We start from the raw sequence: 17715 nt of genomic DNA, 5'->3' as shown, positions 1-17715 counted from the left end.
TCTCAACTCAGGAACTCTTCCTGCTTCCTTTTGAAATCTCACTGGACAAACAAGGTTAATTTCCCTTAACCAATTTCAACCTAGAAGGCTTGGTCTGCTGCCTTCTAATACCACCACTAGTCACTGTGCCGATTGGTGTCTATGATGAACTGTTACTCTGGTGATACCTTTTACTTGGATTTCTTCGTCTGTCTATGTTTTCAACTTGGCAGACATTTGTTCCAAATTTAATTGTTGATCACCTTTATTTAAATATCTGAAAGTGTGTTCTCCTATTACAGCGGTAGAAGCATCCGCGTCTACTTCCATTTTTAATGGTTTACCATTCACTCGCACTGTAACAAATATTGGTTCTGTCTTCCCAACTTTCATGTTGAATAATGAATAAATGTCAGAATTGGTTGTTTTGGCTCTTCTACACTATAGACTTCACTGGACGTCGTTTGTTGTTTGGAGGCCTGTTTAAATCTCGCTTTGCACTGTCTCATTATGTGTCCACTTCTCTGACAAAACTAACATTCTACTTTTTTAAATTGCCAATCGCTAGAAGACTGATTGTTTCCACATCGATGAGTTAGTTTTCGATTTAGTTGCTAAGCTGTTTCCTTCCATTTTTCGGTTAACAGGGGCTGTTTACTGCTTCGCTGGAGTCCCGGCTTTTTGTGCCACTTTTGGCTGACGGTTCCTGCCACCTAACTAGGAGAACCGATGCCATTTTTCGCCCCTTGAATTGCTTGTGACTCCCTTTCAGCACTTTCCATCACCAGTGCTATTTCTAATGCTTTCTTGAAATTAAGATTCACTTCAGCCAGCAATCTTCACTGAATAGTGTCTTCCTGCATGCCACATATGAAACGATCTCTGAGCATGTCATTCAGGGCTTCACCGAAATCACAATATTCTGTTAGTTGTTTTAATTTTGCCACGTAGGTAGCAATTGTCTCCCCCAGGCCTCTATTCTATGAATTAAACCTGAATCTCTGCATTGTGACTGAGGGCTTGGGTTGAAAATGTCCCTTAAAAAGGTCTACTAATTCACTGAAAGTCTTAAAATCTGGGGCACTGGGTATTGTAGGTCTTGCTCCCACAAATACTCGGGAGAATCACTCTCCTCTTTTCCTTCCCTGTGATTTTGTTTGCTTGAAAGAAATACGCAAAATGTTCTATATATTGAGACTGATTGTCTGTGGCTGACTCAAAGGGATCGATTCTGCCAAACTGTGGCATTTCGGATGAACATATCTTCTTTTATTTTTAACAAACTTGGACACTCACAATCGCTGGGTGAGGTACAGCACCGAATCTTATTTATCCTCATCGCCAGTTTGTTATAGAGTTGATCTCCAGACAACTTTTCTTAGTGCAAACATTTAACTTTATTTACAAGACCGCAACAGCAACTACATGTGTGCATCAAACTCCATAACTAAAGAAGAACTTCCTCTCCTGAAGGTTCCCTGAACATTGGTTTATACAGATCATGTGATCTTACAACACAGGATTATTCTTAAGGTTACAGTCCTACATTTCCCAAAACTATAATTACTACAGAGACATTCTTGGGAGTTTATTTACAATAGTGAACATTATGTACAAATGATTAACACCTATGCCCACGGGGTGTAACTACATCAGCTGTGGCTCAGTTCATAGCACCCTCGCCTTTGAATCAGAAGGTTGTGGGTTCATGTCCCACTCCCGGAAACCAAGAACTGTGAATGTACTCGAAAGAGTTACATGCGATCTGTTGATAACTCGAAAGAGTTACATCTTCTTAACTTTCCTAACCCTGCAGCTATGTTTTGCTGCTTCTCCAACATCCAAAGTGGAGGTGGAGGCAGCCTGCTGACTGCTATGCTCTGTCTGTGATGACCTTGGATGGCGTCCTATGGAGGGCTGAGGCCTGAAGGGCCTTGTCCTACTTTGCTGTGAGCCAGATGTACCCTCCTCAGCCTGTCAAGCTGGAGATGATGGGGTCACAGGAATAGCAGATTTGGATCGGCTGGACATTCCTGGAGTTACCTGGGTGGATGGCCCGGGGCTGTCGAGCTGCTGGTCCTCCTCCCTATGGGTGCCCGAAGGCCCCTGGTTGACTCCTTGAGGAGAAGGGGAAGCTGGGGTGAGATCAAGCTGCCCCACACCCCTCTCGCATTGACACTGTTGGAGGCCAACTATGGTGTCAGTGATGGAATTCAGCCCGCGCAGCAGCGCAGGCCCAATGCCCTGGACCAAGGTCTCCATGGCGGCCGCCATCCTGCCAGTGTTGACCTCGGTGGGTTGGCATGCCCACGCTATCACCTCAGACTGAAGGCGGACAGACTCCTCTATCGTCATTCGCAACCTGAGGGGTGTGCCAGACATCCCTTCCTGATGTTCCCGTGATTGTCTTTGCAGCTCCACCAACTGGTTGAGGACCGAGTCCAGGGTCTCATCATCCGACTGGGACTCAGCAGATTCCTTGCCTCCAGCAGTCCTCCGTGTGCCGGTGACCTCAGATGTCCCTGCCTCTGCCTGCTGTGGAACAGATTGCGTGCTGTTCTCATCAGATTGTGATCTTGAGGCTGATCTACATCTAGGTCCCACTGAGGTGTGTGTCACTGCGTTGATGGAGGTGCACGCCATGATGGGTCTTCAACAGTACTGCCCTCAGGGTCCTCATCTGAAGTGCTGTCAATGCTAGGGTCGGGGTCAAGGGTGCCTAAGGGAGACATGGCAGATGTGCCCAGGAGAGAAAGTAGAGATTATTAGTGCTTGGCAGCCGTGTTATACACAGAAGAGTGGACTCAGAGTAGCATTGATAGAGGGATGATCTGGTGCAGGATCCTCACCTGGATGCTTGCCACTGACTTCAGCATCGCCGCAGGAATGGTTCACATACTCTCCAGCCAGTTCCAGCATGTAACTCTCAAACGGAGTGAGGACCTTGATGTCCAGCACTCCACCCCCCCTCATCTCCCCTCCCCGGTCTGGGACCACTCCCAGTGATTATGCATGGCCTTGTCCTGCATAAAGACAGATGAAGAGAGCATGAGCAAGGCACATGCCAGGCCAAATGAAAAGGATGCCAGGCACACGTGTGTGTTGAGTGGAGCCATGGACAGAATGAGGAGGCCATCTGCAGAGGAGATGAGGCCAGATGGAGATGTGAGGGTGTGTGTGAGAGAGTGAGTGGTGATGTCCCTTGAGCTGGCAGTGAATGAAATGCCAATGAATGTGTGATGGGCTTGTGAGTGGGTGAGTTGAGTGTGATCAGATGGTTGACTTACCCTGACGGTATGGATGAGATCATTCATCGTTTTTCTGCACTGGATGGCCGAGCTCTTGCGTGCAGCGTTGGCACTGCTGCCCAGGCCTCCCAGGCCAGAGGGGTGAGACTGATGAGCCTCCTGTGGCCAGAGTGAAGGTAGAGGACATCATGGTGGGTCTCCACTAGCATCCAAAAGGCATTCCAGGGATGCATCACTAAATCGGGGGGGCTGCACTTTCCTTGGCTTTTAGGGCCATGTCTTCACCAGAGCAGTCTTTGTGCTGCAAGAATTGAGAACTGTGTGCATGACTGCAGTTTAAATATGGTGCCTGGAGTGAGGAAGTGGCAAGGTAACAGTGTGGCGGGCAAACTGGAAGCCACCAACCACCCACCACCCACCAGTGAGACGGGGTGTTTCCCGTGACTGCATAATTTATGAGGCGGGAAGGGGACAATACTGTGCGAAATCCTGCCATTGTAGCCGGTGGGTAAAAAGTCATTTTTCACACCTGCTACCACACTTAGTGCAATTCTGGGACGACTCTGCCCTAAGTGTGACTTGAGCTCATGGCCAATGATGGCCACCCAATTTGTATCACTGTACTCTCCACATTTGAATCCACTGAGATGGAGACACCACATCTGCAAGGACCCATCAAAGACAATGATGTCAGGAGGATACGGGTGAGCCACATATCACGTCCACATTGACAAAGTGTAAAGGCAATCATCTGGGATGTTCAACAGGGGGTTCCAAGGCATGAACTCATCAAGCTATAATGGGAATATTCTTTAAACCCAATGCCTTAAACAATGAATGAGGGGGGTTATTCCCAGGCATGAACTGATTAAGTTGCTAGGGAGAAGACACTGCCCCTATAGACAGGCAGTTACCAAATTTCCTTTTAAGGTTATTTATATCTTTGCATCAACAACGGTTTGTGGGTCAGAATTCTAACTGCCCTCTGTGTAAACAATTTTTAAAAACTTTATCCTTTAATTCTTTAGTGATTATCTGCAATTTGTGCACTCCCATGATTTTCTCTCTGACCAGTGGGAATTGCTGCTTATTCACATTATTTTGACCTTTCTCAATTGTGCAAACTTTGACCAGGTCACCTCTTAAACTTCTCAGCTCTAGTGTAAAATAAATACAGATTTCTCAAGACTCCTGAAGCCTGATTATACCCTACTGAATTCACACTGATCTTATCTCACTGCATTAATATCCTTGGCATATTCCAAGTATCACCCAACTAAGATCCTGTACAAGTTCAACTTATCTTCTTGCTTTGTATCAAAGATTCTATTTGACTTTTTTTACGGTCTTATTTACCTGCTCTGGCACCTTTCGTGACTTGCACACCAAGACCTCTCTACTCCCCTATTCTATTTAAGGTGCAGTTACTTTCCCTATTCTTACAGGGACAAAAATGTATCATTGTCTAATATTTAATAAGGGGTCCATTAATTCCATCACACCATGTACAGGTTTAAACCAATTTCACTCACAGAAGAGTGTTGCAGCTCATTTTGCGATGAATGTTACAATTAGTTTGTCCAAAGAGAGCCACTGATGATGTGCGAGTGGGGCTTTGGATAGGAGCCATTCAATTCAAATACAAACATTCGCTGTGATACATTCAAATATGTGTTTGATTGGCAACTTCATTTGCGTACAGACTGAATGGAGGTGTTTTGCAAAGCACCTTATCTGCATTTGGTCTCCCCAGTATTGAATAAACTGCTTTTGTGAGCAGCAAATACAGTATATAAAAATTGAAAGTACAAGTAAATCATTGTTTCACCCAGAAGGAGGGTTTGGGCATTGGAGGGTGGCAAGGGAAGAAGTAAAAGGGTAGTTGTTGCATCTCTTGCATTTACTTGGTTAAGTGCCTTGGACAGGGGCGAAGTGTTGGGGTTGATTAATGAGTGGACCAGCATGTTTCAGAAGGGATAGTCCCTTTGGAATGCTGAAAAGAGGAGGGGAGGGGAAGATATGCTTGGCATTGGAAACATGTTGACAAAAATGGCAGAGGATGATCTCTTGAGGTTGGTGGGATGGAAGATAAGGACAAGGGGAACGCTACCGTGGTTCTGGGAGGTAGGGGAAGGGATGAAAGCACAAGTGCAGGAAATGGAATGGAAACAGTTGAGGGGTCTGTTAACCATGGTGGAGGATGGGGAGTCCTTGGTTGAGGAAAAAGGAAGTCATATCTGAAAGACTGTTTTTTTTATTCATGGGATGTGTGCTTTGCTGGATAGGCCAGCTTTTATTGCCCTTCCCTAATTGCCCTTGAGATGGTGGTGGTGAGCTGCCTTCTTGAGCCGCAGCAGTCCCTGTGGTATAGGTACACCCATAGTGCTGTTAGGGAGGGAGTTCCAGGATTTTGAATTAGTGACAGTGAAGGAGCGACAGTATATTTCCAAGTCAGGATGGAGATTGGCTTGGAGGAAATCGTGCAGGTGGTGGTGTTCCCATCTGTCTGCTGCCCTTGTCCTTCCAGGTGGTAGTGGTTGTGGGTTTGGAAGGTGCCGTCTAAGGAGGCTTGGTCAGTTCCTGCAGTGCCTCTTGTAATGGTACACGCTGCTGCCACTGTAGGTTAGTGGTGAAGGGAATTAATGTTTGTGGATGGGGTGCTAATCAAGTGGGATGCTTTGTCCTGGATGGTGTCAAGCTTCCTGAGTGTTGTTGGAACTGCATTCATCCAGGCAAGTGGGGAGTATTCCATCACACTCCTGACTTGTGCCTTGTAGATGGTGGGCAGGCTTTGGGAATTCAGGAGGTGAGTTACTCGCTGCAGGATTCCCAGCCTCTGACGTGCTCTTGTAGCCACAGTATTTATGTGCTTTGTCCAGTTCATTTTCTGGTCAATGGTAACCCCAGGATGTTGATAGTGGGGAATTCAGCAATGGTAATGCCATTGAATGTCAAGGGACAATAGTTAGATTCATTCTTGTTGGAGTTGGTCATTGCCTGGTACTTATGTGGCGTGAATGTTACTTGCCACTTGTCAGCCCAACCCTGGATATTGTCCAGGTCTTGCTGCATTTGGACATGGACTGCTTCAGTATCTTGGGAGCTGTGAATGGTGATGAACATTGTGCAATCATCAGCGAGCATCCCCATTTCTGACCTTATGATGGAAGGAAAGTCATTGATGAAGCAGGTGAAGATGGTTGGGCCTAGGACACTACCCTGAGGAACTCCTGCAGTGATGTCCTGGAACTGAGATGATCGATCTCCAACAACCACAACTTTCTTCCATTGCGGTAGGCCTGACTCCAGCCAGTGGAGAGTTTTTCCTCAATTCCCATTGACTCCAGTTTTGCTGGATCCTTGATGCCACACTCGGTCAAATGCTGCCTTGATGCCAATGGCAGTCACTCTCACATTGCATCTGGAGTTCAGCTCTTTTGTCCATGTTTGAACCAAGGCTGTGATAAGTTCAGGAGCTGAGTGGCTCTGGCAGAGCCCAAACTGAGCCTCAGTGAGCAGGTTATTGCTAAGCATGTGCCGCTTGATAGCACCGACAGAATAAATGTGACAAAGATGAAGAAACTGGGAGAAAGGAATACAGCCTTACAGGAAGTGGGGTGTGACAAAGTGTAGCAAGGGTAGCTGTGGGAGTCAGTGGACTTATGGTGGATTTTGGTCGATAGCCTATCCCTGGAAATGGAGGCAGAAAAATTGTGGAAGGTAAGAGTTGGATATAAACCACGTGGAGGCGAGGGAAGGAAATTGGAAGCAAAGTTGATAAAATTTTCCAGTGCAGGGTGAGAACAGGAAATGGTCCCAATACAATCATCAATATATTAGAAAAAGAGGTGAGAGAGAGGACATGAGTACGATTGAAGCAAAGAATGCTCCAGATACCCCTCAAAAATACAGGCCTAGCTAGGACCTCTACAGGTTCCCATTAGGAGCAAGCGTCATGAAAACACGCATTATGTCAAATAATGATTTTCAATCAGCCGACTGGAAACCTGAGCCAGACTTTTAAAAACAGAGGGTGGGATTTTCCGGCCCCGATGCTGGTGGGCATTGTCACAGGTGGGACTGGTAAGTTTGGAGAGCTGTTAACTTTTAACGGCTGTCCAAATTTTCCCGTCCCGCAGGTGACGGTGTCAGGGCCAGAAAATCCTGCCCAGAAGCTTTTTAAAACAGAGATTAAGGGCTGGATATTGCTATCAGCGAGCAGGGGGCGGGGCCCGCTCGCCGACATGTAAAATGACGCAGGATAATGTCAGGCGTAACCCCCGATGTCACTGCGCCCCATTTAAATGTTCAGGAAGGCGGGGGCACAGCAAAATCAGCTGCAGGCCCACCGACCTGTCAATGGCCAACTGAAGCCATTGACAAGATAATTAAAACAATTAAAGGACCTGCCCGTCCAACTTTAAAGTTAGCTGGTTGGCCAGGAGCCCTGGTGGGGAATAGAAAAAACATGAAACCTCATCTAGCGGTGGGATGAGGTTTCATGTCGGGTTTAAAAAACTTTAATAAAGTTTTAGTGAAATTTATTAACATGTCCTATCTCGTGTGACATTGTCACATGAGGGGGACATGTTAAGGATTTTTTTATTTTTCTACTTTTAATGTCTGTACAAGTGTCAGCGATCTCCCTGAGGCTGCACCTAGCCTCAGGGAGGTGTGTGCTCTTTTGTGTGGAGGCGCAAAAGAGCGCACTCTCATATTTGGGGTGTCCTCCCCCCGCCCGCACAGGAAACTCAAAGCGTTTCCCGCCGGGCGTCACGCTGGGCGAGCCTTAATTGGCCCGCCCACTTAAAATGGCAGCGAGGCTCACTTCTCCGGCGGGGATTGGCTCCCCGCCCGCCGGAGATTGGGTTGGGCCCGCTCGCCCGACAGGCAGAAAATTCTGCCCTAAGTGTGACTCGAGCTCACAGCCAAAGATGACTACTGTTATGGGCTGAAGGGGGATTAATTTGAACAGCTCTGATTTCTCCTCTCATCCTTAAACAGAAAGGTGTTTTTGATTTCCCCCTTTATAAGTGGTGGTATATTTTCCTCAACCCTTCAGTTTTGGAGTGATCCAATCCTCTATTAATAACCCTACAGCAAACTCAAGATAAGGTAAAATAAGAGGGGTAGTTTATTTTACACACGCACAAAATGTGGGAAAGGGGTTTCGCAATGTCTCCCCCCCTTTTGCACTCATACAATAAAAGAGGCAGAAGGGAAAGAAAGGGGTACAGGGCAAGACCACTCTAAAAATAATAGCTATGTTTTCACTTGAATCCAAAATCTAGAATCAAAAGTCCAATAGTGTGTTCCTTCAGAGATTAGCAGGCTGGACTGTTGCATGGCGATCCATCTTCCCAGAAGTGATGACTTCCCCAATGGAGGAAGGCATGCAGAGATGAATGAGCCTTATAGGCCCAGATATAGGAGTTCCGATGTTCTAGTAGTTCACAGTGTAGATTAGGGCCAGGCAATGTGCCTGCACGGAGCTCTTTCTGCTGCTACCTGTTAGGTGGTAAAATGCTAGACTGCCTGAGTTCAATTCCACATGGCAATATGACAGGTTCTAGCAGCTTGGGGATAGGTCATGTGACACACCTCCCACTTCTTCTCCTGGGTATTGGACAAAGGATGTATTTTTCCTGGTCTGGAATCTTGAGAGGTTTACTAGAGGAGTCATGGTCGGTTTTGTCCCTGCAGACATACCGTCTCCATTGGCCACAGCTCTGACTTTAGAAATGTAAAGGGTGTTTATGCATTTCTTTGGAATTTGATTTTCTGCAGTCACAGTTGGCAATAATGCCTCTTTAAAGGTAATGAGGTCCCTGCTGGTTTCTAAAGGTTAGAAAAGCCTCTGGTTTGAGTCACGGCTAGTCAGGCGTGTCAGGGCAATGCCTTTGTCCATTTTAAAAGCAAAATAATAATTTTGTAAAGTAGCCAGGTTGACGTAGATATATATTTTCCTTCCCGTCTCCTGCACGGGACACTACCCAATTTGCATCACTGTACCCTCCATATTCCAGTCCACTGAGATAGAGATAAGGACAATGACCTCAGGAGAATATGGGTGAGCCACATATGCTGTCCCCATTGGCAAAGCACCAAGACAGTCTGCTGGGATATTCAACAGGGGTTCCCAGACATGCACTCATCAAGCTACAATGGGAATACACTTTAAACCCAGTCACTTGAACAATGGTTGAGAGAAGTTATTCCCAGGCATGAGCTGATTAAGGTACAAGGGGGAATACACTAGTAACGACCATGTTTGAATCACTGGGTGATGGTCATATGACAGACTCACCCTTTGTGTGCTTAAGCTGCTGCTTTTTCTACAGAAAGGGATAAAGCAGCTGAGGGGCTGATGAGAGAAAACCCGAGTGGGGTCCCTCCTTCCTCCCTCTCTCTCCAACCCAAATCCTAAGCTTTTGAACCCTGTTTGCTGACCATGAGTACCCAGGGACACCCTGCTGCAGGCAGAGACTTCTTAAAGGAAATCAACCGCACATTAATGTCTCGAGGAGAACAGCCAATGCAGCCACCTAAATCTTTAAATCACCACGACGCTGGAAGCATCAGGAACACCAAGGGAATGTTGCAAGACCACTGAGTTCAGCCTGAAGCCAGCCAAGTCACCAATCTTCATAGATGTATAATCCTTTTATTTCTCTGGATTCTAATTTCATTAATCTATCCTTCCCCACTGTGTAATCGGTGCGTGTAAACTTTGAGTGTGTATGTTTGCGTGCGTGTGAAAGTCAGGGCATATTTTATTATTTTTTACTTAGACCGGGTTAAGTATAATAAATCTAATCTCTTTCCTTGTTAAAACTCAAAGAAACTAGTCTGATTGGTTCTTTTATGATCATCGCAAGTAAACAGTTAAACAATTAATAAATCGGCAAGTATATAATTTTCAAAAAAACCTGTTGTGATCAAACGAGGAGTGGGGAAAAGAGGAGCCACCCGACCCCTGATCATAACAGAAGTGGCAAATTAAGAACATAAGAAGATAAGAAGCAGGAGCGGGAGTAGGCCATTTGGCCCCTCAAGCCTGCTGCTCCATTCAATAAGATCTGTTTGTGCCTCGAATTCCACGTTCCCATTTACCCTGATAACCTTTGATTTCCTTGCCTAACAAGAATCTATCTGCCTTAAAAATATTCAATGACCCCGCCTCCAATGCCTTCTGAGGCAGAGAATTCCAAAGCTGCACAACCCTCTGAGAGAAAAAATTTCTCCTCGGGCAGGATTTTCGGGTCGTCGGGTGGGCGGGCCTGGGAGCAGCCAGGAAACAGTCCACCGCCCGTGATTGACCCCCGACCGCGATTTCACACTGGCTGGCCAATTAACGGCCAGCCAGCGTGAAAGGCTCACTGAGAGGCTCAGCACTGCCGGGGTGGGAGGAGTGTGAGCGCTGAAGTCTACGCAGGTGAGGGGGAGCACGCAATGAAAGTTCCCTGAAAGCAGAGAGCTGCCTCAGGGAGCTGAAGAATTTTAAACTCAAAAATAAAGATGTGGAAGTCTGAAAAAACTGTCCCCACATAGGACTCACTCACATGTACAAAAACATAATAAAAATGATGTCAAATCATTTTTACTTTTTAAAAAATTAACGTCGGAAACTTCATCCCGCCCATGGATGAGGTTTCCTCAAAAATCCAAAGGCCACCTGGCCAATTCGCCTGCCCACCAACTGTAACATTGAATGGGCAGTGAAAATTCTCTGTTAATTAATAAATGCATGGCCACAATAGGCCTCCTAATTGTCGGCAGGCAGGCTGCCGCCTCTCCTGTGTGCCCACCAACTGAAATATCGCATGAGTGCGCGATGATGTTGGGACGGTCATCTGATGTCATTGCGCGCTACTTTACACCTGATCAGGTCAGGCGCGCGCCTGCCCATGGGAAGTAAAATTCTGCCCTTCATCTCTGTCCTAAAAGGGCGACTCCTAATTTTAAAACAGTGCCCCAGAGTTCTGGGCTCACCCACAATAGGAAACATCCTTTCTACATTGTCAAGGCTGTTCAGGATCTTATATACTTCAATCAAACCACTCCTCACTCTTCTAAACTCCAGCGGAAACAAAGCCAGTCTGTCCAATCTTTCCTCATAAGACAACCCACTCATTCCAGGTTTCAATCTAGTAAACCTCCTCTGAAATTGATAAGTATTCACTCCCTCCACCACCATGAACAGTGGCAGCAGTGTGTACCATCTATAAGATGCATTGCAGCAACTCACCAAGGCTCCTTTGACAACACCTTCCAAACCTGAAATCTCTACCACCTGGAAGGACAAGGGCAGCAGACACATAGGAACACTACCACCCGCAGGTTCCCCTCCAAACCGCTCACCATTCTGAGTTGGAAACATATCGCCATTCCTTCACTGTCACTGCGTCAAAATCCTGGAACTCCCTCCCTAACAGCACTGTGGGTGTACCTACACCACATGGACTGCAGCAGTTCGAGAAGGCAGCTCACCCCCACCTTCTCAAGGGCAATTAGGGATGGGCAATAAATGCTGGTCTGGCCAGCGATGCCCACGTCTCATGAAAGAATAAATAAGTCAGTAGAGTTAAAGCAGAAGTTGTTCAACGTGAGATCAAGTCCAGCTGCGTGGACGAGGGTGGTGGTGGATAGGGACTGGTTGGGCCTTTGTTCAAGGAAGAAACAATGAGCCTTCAGACCATCCTGGTGGGGGACGGAGGTGTATAGAGACTGAATATCTATCGTGCAAAGGAGATGGTTAGGAGCCAGGAAACTGGTTAAAGTGACTGAGGGCATTGTGAGAGTCGCTGAGGTAGGTGAGAAAAGAGGAGAAGGAACGAAGTTGAAATAGGAAGAAACCAGTCCTGTGAGACTGTGAGAAATCAGCTCCCTTGTCTTCCACACGATTATAAAACCTTCCCTTTGTTCTTTCTTCCCCTCCCCCTTTCTCTGCCGCTGTACTTGTGTAAAACCTATCACATCTGTAACATTTTCCATTCTGATCATAGGCCATGGACCTGAAACTTTAACTCTGTTTCCTCTCTCCACAGATGCTGCCAGACCTGCTGAGTGTTTCCAGCATTCTCTGCTTTTAGCTCAGATTTTCAGCATCAGCAGCGTTTTGCTTTTGCAGCCCTTATGTGTCCCTCATGCAGTCTTTTACGATCCTCATTGTAATTTGCGTTATCCACCAGAATTGGCGTCATCAGCAAATTCCAAAGGTGGGTTCTCCTAAATCCTAATTCCAGGTCATCGTGTATAGAGCAAATAAAAGTGACCCCAACACAGATCCCTATTTATGAGTTTTTGGATAAGATTTTAGAACAATGATTGATGGGTTGGGACCTCCTTGGCTTACCCGTTAGCCTTTGAGAGGGGTCGAGGAGAATTCCTTAACAGTTTTCATGAATTAGCTATATTTACCCTCTCCAAGGGGAAGATGGGACACAGGGAGATAATTCATTGAGAAGCAGGGTGAGCACAAAGGGGCTGGATTATCTTTTCTTGTCCTGTATATGTAGGATTAGCATAATATAGCATTTGCATCATTTCCAGCAGTGTACAACACAGGCTTGTAACACTGCAGCATTTTAGCCTGTGGCTGTGCGATAGCTACAACTCCAAAAACTGAAAGCCAAGTGAACTGAGGGAGAAGAAAGGGCAACAGTTAATTATTATATTGGATGTGTCAGCCATAACTCTGCAGCTGTACAAATTACCTAACGTCATTGTATACCATTTTCTTCACAAAACTATGATTGCTTTCACTGTAGACATTAGCCATCTATAAAAAACCCTATAGTTAATCATTCTGGGAAGTAGGTTAGAATTGAAACAAAGACTGCAGTCAATTCATTTTGTGCTACTGATGGCTAACCACTCTCAATGTAATTCTGAATTGCTACAGACACACTAAATCCCAAGTTTGTACAGATGGATCAATGTGACTAGCTTCTTTCATTATCAATGAAATGAATTGCCCATTCACATTTAGACATTTTTGAACAATTGTTGTTGTGAATTTTGTAAGCAATCAGATCCACTTGTTTATAGAACTACTTTATTAATTTCTCTTATTTCATGAGGGAATAACGTGGTACAAAAAGGCAGCTTTCACTTCTGTGTTTCTATTGCTGATGGCATGACATTTCCTCTTAAACCTACATAAATAATTGGAAATGTAATCTTTTCGTAGGATAGCTTTTCTTTCTGATATCCATGAGTATTAAGATAATTACCCAAATTACCTTGAAGTCAATTGAAATTACTTGGTTTCATTAATTAACAAGATATTTATGGACGGGAAAGTGTAGTAATTATGGTTTTATTTAGTGTGTAATGTACCTTTAAGAATAATACGTGTTAGGCAAGATCACATGATCTGTAGTAGCCAATAGAAGAGCAGTGCGGGCTACCTGAGTCAGTGCAGTGATGGAGTTGGAGTTGAAAGTGCATGTGTAGCTGCTGCTGAGTTTATTGTAAATAAACTTAATGGGCAGAATCATCTGGTCAGCGTGTCGGGGCGAGCCCTGCACGCCGATGCGCGGTGACATCGGGCGTGCGTCCCGACGTCACCGCGGGACATTCCGATCTTCAGTTCAGCAGGCGCACACCAGAGTCGGCTGCGCGCCCGCCGAACTGTCAAAGGCCTGTTAAGGCCATTAATAAACTAATTAAAGTACTTGTCAGGGCTGCCCGTCCAACCTTAAGGTTGGCGGGCAGGCGAAGAGCCCAGGCGGCCTTTGCATTTTTCATGGAACTTCATCCACGGGCGGGATGAGGTTTCATGAAGGGTTTATAAATTTAATAAAATGTTTCATGTAAATTCATAAGCATGTCCCAGCTCATGTGGCAATATCACATGAAGGGACATGTCTGAATAATTTTATTTTTTTATTTTCCACATCTTTATGACTTTTCTTACTCTCCCTGAGGTAGCTCCGTGCCTGCACAGGTAGTGCTAAGCGCTTCCGGGCGCGTATCACGCTGGGCGGGACTTAATTGGCCCACCCACATAAAATGGCAGCGCACAGCCGATCGCAGGCGGCGATCGGCTCCTCGCCCGCCCGTGCCCACTCCCAACCCGCCCGCCCGACGGGAAGAAAATTCTCCCCAGTGTTTCCACCCAAAGGGTATCTGTAGATCAACTCTATCACTAATAGCACAACTTGGCCACCCTACAACAGAAAGGTTATAGGTTCAGAAGAAACAGGAGCAGGAGTAGACCATTCAGCCCATCGAGCTTGTTCAATAAGATCATGGTTGATATAATTGAGGCCTTAACTCCGCTTTCCTGTCTGGCCCCCATAACCCTTGACTCCCTGGCAGAGCAAAAATCTGTCACTCACAGCCTGGAATATATTCAATGATCCAGTCCCCAATGCTCTCTGTGGAAGAGAATTCCAAAGATGAACGACCTTCTGGGAGAAGAAATTCCTCCTCACCTCTGAGTCAAATGGGAGACCCCTTATTTTGAAACTGTTCCTCCCAGTTCGAGAGGAACCATCCTCTCAGCATATACCCTGTCAAACGTCCTCAGAATCTTATATTCAGCCCATCCAGAGTTCCTGAAGTCATTGCAGTGTAGCAGCCAATTGTCACTTAACTGGTTCCAGCACTTTTGCCTCCATTACTCTGTATGGGAGTGTACTTTAAATGTTGCTGCCTCTTCATCTAAGAGAAGTTTTCTGATATCAGAATGAAAAGTGCCCTTCTCTATTTTGAACCTAATTCCCCTCTTTTCACTCCTGCAGTTTAAGTTAAAGTATTATTCTGGGACAATCTTTTTGTTCTATACCCTTAACAATCTTATATGTTTTCTTTTATTTCATGGATGTGGGCATTGCCAGGAAGGCCAGCGTTTTCTGCCCATCCCTAATTGCCCTTGAACTGAGTGACTTGCTGGGCCATTTCAGAGGGCAGTTAAGGGTCAACCACATTGCTGTGGGTCTGGAGTCACATGTAGGCCAGACCAGGTAAGAGCAGCAGATTTCCCTCCCTAAAGGACATTAATGAACCAGGCAGGTTTTTACAATAATCAATGATAGTTTCACGGTCACCATTACTGAGACTAGCTTTCAATTCCACCAGCTGCCATGTGGGATTTGAACTTGTGCCCCCAGAGCCTTTGCCTGGGACTTTGGATTACTAGTCGAGTGACACTACCACCACGCCACCATCTCTCACCTATATATACAAAAATATCACATCTTCGTCACTTTATTTCAGGGATGAAAAGCCCAACCCCTTCCAGTCTTTGTTTGCAACTCAGACAGTTGATAGGAGGGATCAATCTCTTAGCCCTTCTATATACTTCAGTATTTGAATGGTTTCCCTTGTAGTGCATTGACAATTGCACTATGCATTTTGTCCAGTTGTGTCTACCGTACATATATGTACCAGCAGAGGCAGTCTGGTAGGAATAGATAATAAAGGATCCATGTTTAAAATCTTGTGCAGTTCTAATTCTAAATGTTTCTGGCTGACCTGTTGGTGTCCCAAGCATTTCATGTCTCTTGTTTTTGGTGACCAGGACTGGAGGTAATATTCAGTGTGTGATCTCAACAGAGGGCTATAAAGTTTACCTCCTCTGACTTGTCTACATCCCTCAGGACTGTTAATGCCATGTTTCCTCTTTATCTAACTTTGAATTTGTGTGCAACTCTGTGCACAGTCATTTCTACATTAAAGGCTCTTCATAATTGCAACTTGTTGTTGTTGATTCATTTGGGGTCACATTTGTTTACTCTGAACTTGTTGGCTTTGGAAATGCGGTTATCCTACATGCTTATATTGAAGTGTCTCCATTTGTTCTCGATTGAAATGTTGAACATCTTTCCTCGATCTACCCTAGTTCTATGTTCTTTAGTTATCACTACATTTTATTCAATTTAGCCTCCTAAAAAATACTCATCTGGTTCATGGTCCTGGTTATTTCTGACTTGGCGGTCATGTGAAACTAACATTCTGTGGTCCCTGTCCCCAGACGTGCTGTGACTTCCATTTCCTGTGCGTCTTTTGGGTCATTCAAGTCTGCTAGCTCAAGATGAACATTTTCTGTCATGCCTTCCTTCTCAGACTGGTCAAAAGTCAGTCATACACCATGTCTATTAATGCTGCCAGTGAGCAACTTGGGTTTTCCTACCATATTTTATTGTTTGAAGTTTGACGTTAAAATAATTTTCCTGTTCACATATACCCTTCCTATTCTCCCATAGGACAAGTTAACATCCTTCATATGCTGACTTGAACTGAAGCACATCCCTAATGTTAGCATTTCTCTTTTACCATTAGTAGCGTTACTCAGAGTACTTCACTTTGTCGATGTCTGTTTCCCATGGGATCAAATCCTTTTAACTCTCAGGTGATAGAATTGTAGAATCTTGCAGCTCAGAAGGAGACCATTCAGCCTATTGTGCCTGTGCAAGCTCTTAAACAGAACTATCCAATTAATCCCACTCCCCTGTCCTTGCCCATAGCTTTCCATTTTTCTCCTCTTCAAGTATATATCCAGCTTCCTTTCTAAAGTTATGACTGAATGGGCTTCCACCACCCTTTCAGGCAACGCAATCGGGGTCATAATATATCATAATAATAAGCCATTTTATAATTCCGCATCTCCTACAGGACTGATTGGGTATTATAAATTATGAAAAGAGCGAATCATTATCAATCTGTGCAAGCTCTATTGAACTTATATGGAAAAATGAGTTATTCCTCACAGTATAAAATAGCAAAAAAAAAGAAAGAAGACTTGCATTTATAAAGCACCTTTCACAACCTCTGGACATTCCAAAGCACTTTACAGCAATGAAGTTTCTTTGACATGTAGTCAATGTTGTGATGCAGAAAAGGCGGCAGCCAATGGTACACAGTAAAATCCCATCAGTAGCAATGATCAATAATCTGTTTTCATTATTTTCACACTGGAGAGAACTGCACTTCTCTCATCTTTACAGTACCACGGGATCATTTACATCCATGCGAGAGGGCAGTTAAGGGCCTTGTTTTATTGTCTTACCTCAAAGACGGCACCTCCAACAGTGCAGCACACCCTCAGTACTGCATTGGAGTGTCAGCCGAGATTATGTGCTTAGGTCTTCGGAGTCGGACATGAACCCACACTTTCCAGACCCAGGGGCAAAAGATGTTAGCGCAATCAAAACACTAGCGGCTAGAAATTGGGCTCTGTAGTGCCAGGTTTTTGGTGCTATAATTGTCATTTTGTGTCCAAAATGGCACCCACACCAGAACACTTAACCGAATTTACCTTTTGCCCATGCAACATTCACGGCATCAAATACTACGTCCTAACTTGCTGCAGCTCCAAAATGCTTTGTTTTGGTGAATACGTAGGCATTTGCAGTTTCGTGCTGCATGGCTTTTAATACAGCTATATTTTTACAATACGTATTTTTTTTTCTCTTTTAAATATTTCAACAGCTCTTTTGGTTGTATCAAGAAGCATTTCAGCTTGCTGCCTTCAGTATTT

This window comes from Cetorhinus maximus, chromosome 2 (assembly GCF_964194155.1).
Source record: "Cetorhinus maximus chromosome 2, sCetMax3.hap1.1, whole genome shotgun sequence".
Taxonomy (NCBI): Eukaryota; Metazoa; Chordata; class Chondrichthyes; order Lamniformes; family Cetorhinidae; genus Cetorhinus; species Cetorhinus maximus.
This window is presented reverse-complemented; position numbering follows the sequence as displayed.